Source organism: Rattus norvegicus, chromosome 13, assembly GCF_036323735.1.
Source record: "Rattus norvegicus strain BN/NHsdMcwi chromosome 13, GRCr8, whole genome shotgun sequence".
Taxonomy (NCBI): domain Eukaryota; kingdom Metazoa; phylum Chordata; class Mammalia; order Rodentia; family Muridae; genus Rattus; species Rattus norvegicus.
In genome coordinates this window covers 28,082,866-28,087,112 of record NC_086031.1, presented here as the reverse complement: position 1 = coordinate 28,087,112, position 4,247 = coordinate 28,082,866, and positions in this window count along the sequence as shown.

Below are 4,247 nucleotides of genomic sequence, written 5' to 3'. Positions count from 1 at the left end.
GATGCAAGATCAGGTCATGTGACGTGGACGTATGAACTGAGATTACGAAGACTGGACTGACAAGGCAGAGTTGAGGGAGGATATAAGGGAGGGTGCTCAGGGGCTGGGAGAAAAAAAAAGAGAAGAAGAAAAAAAAAGATTCCTCTTTACAAGCTGTAAGGTTCCTGAATAAACTACTTTGAGAAGAACGCTGTGTCATCTCTCTTTTCTGCGGGTCCGAGACAGAAGCGATGAGTGGTGGCCTGTACGGGGACCCTCCTCCTTCATTCAGAACTCATCTCAGTCAGGGTAGCTAGCTGGTATGTTCCTAGGTAAGTGGGACGAGAATAGCTCTCGGATTGAGACTATAAGGTTCTCAGTTTTGGGACAAGTCACATGAAGCACAATGGGGAACTCAACATCAGCTCAGACAGTTCACCAAGTCCTCAAAGATTTGTTAAAAGCGAAAGGAATCGGGCTAAAGAAAGAAACAGTAGAGAATTTTTTAAAAGTAGTGGACCAGGTTGCTCCGTGGTTTCCAGTGACAGGACATCTTACAATGCCCAGTTGGGAGAAATTAGGGAAAGATTTGAGGTTTGCTGAGGAGCACGGGGTTTTAGCAAAAGGAGTGCTGCCAGTGTGGAAATTAGTGAAAATTTGAATAGAAGATGAGGAAAGGTGTGGCGCGGAGCTCCAAAAGGGAAATGACACACTAAATCAGGTTAGGGAGGAACGTTCTCAAAAATCAGAGACCGAAGGAAATTCTATCGAGGGGGAAATGTTGGAAGACAATCTGGAAAGCATTGCCGACAGCTTAGAGAAAGTGAAACTAAAGGGAGAACCATTGGCTCTGGGGCCCCCTCATCTGCCTCTGTATGCTCAAGCAGGGCAGAGGGACGTAGTTTACACCCAGAAACCTGGAGAGCACTGCGAGCCCAATGCTTCCCTGTATTTCAGGATGGGCAGGGCAATTGCACACATGAGCTGCTAGACTTGAAGATCATCCAAAGGCTGGCTGAGGGAGTATACGGGGTTAGCGCCGTTTATGTAGTGGCACAGCTAGAATCCTTACACCGGTTTTGCATGACTCCTAGCGATTGACAAAATCTGGCTCGAGCCTGGCTGACATCAGGCCAGTACTTGGACTGGAAGGCATATTATATTGAGTTTGCCACTGAGCAGGCAGTGCTCAACGCTTGTAATGGGCAGCCTGCTTGGGATCAAGATATGTTGTTAGGACAAGGGAGATTTATAGTAGCACACATCAAGTATCCCCTTCAAGTGTATGAACAAATCAATACCCTAGGGACCAGGGCATGGAAATCCCTTCGAAATAGAGGAGAGGTGAGTGGGAATTTGACTAAGGTCCTCCAAGGGTTCACAGAGACTTTTGCAGATTTTGTGGCAAGGATAATGGAAGCTGGAGGCTGTGTCTTTGGAGATCCTGAATCTGCCATGCCCCTGTTGAAACAGCTTATCTTTGAGCAATGTACTAAAGAGTGTAGGCAAGCTATTACTCCTTATAAGTATAAAGGATTGGAGGTGTGGATGAAGCTCTGCAGGGACTTAGGGGGGCCTTTGACTAATGCAGGGCTGGCTGCTGCTATCATGCAGATGTCCCAAGGAAGGAACAGCCAAAAGAATAACTGCTTTAAATGTGGGCAGCCTGGTCACATGAAGTGCCAATGCCCACAGCTGAGTGGGTTCGAAAAGCAGTGACCTCAGCTGCCTAGGATGCCTGGACTGTGCCCAAACTGCAGAAAGGGTAATCACTGGGCTAATGAGTGCCATTCAGTAAAGGACATTCACGGGCAGCCACTTAACCCTGGTGCCCAGCCAAAAAACTTGAGGAGGGGCCCCCAACCCCAGGGCCTGCAAACATATGGGGTGGTATCAGAGGGATGGCCCAATCTGAATCCTCCGCTGCAGTGGGGCTGCCTCAGAGAGCAACAAAAGGAAGCATAGGACTCGACCTCAGTTCCACCACCAGACTCGTATTGACCCCTCTAATGGGAACTCAGGTGGTGGATACAGATTTTAAAGGCCCCGGGGGTTGGGGATTTAGCTCAGTGGTAGAGCGCTTGCCTAGCAAGCGAAAGGCCCTGGGTTTGGTCCCCAGCTCCGAAAAAAAAAAAAAAAGAAAAGAAAAAAAAATAAAGAAAAAAAAAATAAAGGCCCCTTACCTGCTGACACCGTAGGTTTGATTTTAGGAAGGAGTTCTGTTACTATGCAAGGACTAATAGTTCATCTGGGAGTGATTGATCCAGATTTTACCGGACAAGTTAAGATAATGGTGTCATCCCCTCAAGGCATTGTTGCAATCTTTCCTGGGGATAGGATAGCTCAATTGCTCCTTTTACCTAGCTATCACTCTATGTTTTCTGCTAAAGATTTTGAACAGGGAAGCAAGGGTTTTGGCTCCACTGGGGTCTCTAACATTTTTTGCTCCTTGGACCTTGAGACCCGGCCGCTATTACAGCTCTCTATTGAAGGAAAGTCCATATCTGGTCTCCTCGATACAGGTGGTGACCATAGCATCATCAGCATCAAGGATTGGCCCACTGGATGGCCAAGACAACAGTCAGAGCAAACTTTATGAGGATTAGGATATGCTCAAATGCCGGAAATGAACTCTCGTTCCCTGCATTGGAAGGATAAGGAGGGATATTCTGTCCAGTTTCAGCCATATGTATGGGCTGTCCCAGTGTCTTTGTGGAGCTGGGGTTTAAAGAGGGAGATGGGCTTTATTTTAGCTAATGAAGGAAGCTATAGCTCCATGGCCCAGAGTATCATGAGAAAGATGGGCTATGTCCCTGGTAGAGGGCTAAGCCACTCATTACAGGGAAGGGCCTCCCCGGTGACAGCCCACAAAAAGACTGATCGTGGTGGACTGGGTTTTTCCTAGGCGCCACTGTGGAAGCACTACCGATTGTATGGAAAACTGAGAATTTGGTGTGGGTTCCTCAGTGGCCACTACCCTCAGAAAAATTGAAAGCTACCCTGGAACTGGTGAAGGAACAGCTGTACTTGGGCCATTTACAACCCTCTTAGTCTCCCTGGAATACCCCTATACTTGTTATAAAGAAAAAAAATCAGGAAAATGGAGACTTTTACATGATTTGAGAGAAATAAATAGACCAATGGTTCTATTGGGACCAGTACAGAGAGGTCTTCCATTGCCTTCTGCCTTACCCAGAAATTGGCCTTTAATAGTTTAAGATATTAAAGATTGTTTTTTCTCGATTCCTTTACATCAGGATGATATGGTTAGGTTTGCCTTCACTATCCCTTCTCAAAATCATGATGAGCCTGATAAAAGATTTGAATGGACGGTTCTGTCACAGGCTATGGCAAATAGTCCTACTATGTGTCAATTATATGTTGACAGGGCCTTAAAAGGGGTTAGACAGAGATTTCCTAAGGTGAAATGTTATCATTACATGGATGACATCCTTCTTGCAGCTCCCAGAGAGGAGTTGCTTGATGAAGAATATAGCTTCGTGGTAACACAGCTACAGGAAAGGAACTTAGCTGTGGCCCCAGAAAAGGTACAAAAGGACTTAGTAGTAAACTATTTAGGGACAAAAATGACTGCAGATTCAATGACACCACAAAAGATCCACATTCGTACTGATAAGTTATGTACCTTAAATGATTTTCAGAAATTTTTGGGAGACATTGAGTGGGTTCGACCTTATTTGTCTTTAACCAATAAACAATTGCAGCCACTATATGACCTTTTGCCAGGCGATACTGACTTGAATTCTCCCAGATATCTTACTGACGCTGCCAGAGAGGCTTTGGATTTAGTAGGGCAGGGTATTCAAGTTGCTTCCTTGAAATGCCGAGATGAGTCAAAGCCTATTGTGCTGTGTATCTTGCCAAGAGAAGCACAGCCAATGGGGGTCTTATGGCAGGGAGCTCCCTTGCTCTGGATACATCCAAAGATATCCCCAGGCAAAACACTTGTTGATTATCCCACCTCATTGGCTCAGTTAGCCTTGCTTGGCATTCAGCAATGTATACAGTACTTTGGCATCCCGCCAAAGGATTTGATAGTTCCCTATAATGTAAAGTAGCTGGAAGTTTTGTCAGCCTCAATAGATGATTGGGCTATATGAGGTGCAGTTTTCAGGGCAACTTTGATAATCGCTTTCCCAAAGATCCAATCCTACAACTGCTTATAGCTCATCATGTGATTTTTTTCCTCATATTACTTCAAAAATCCTTTATCAGATGCTCTGCTTATCTTTACAGATGGCTCCAAG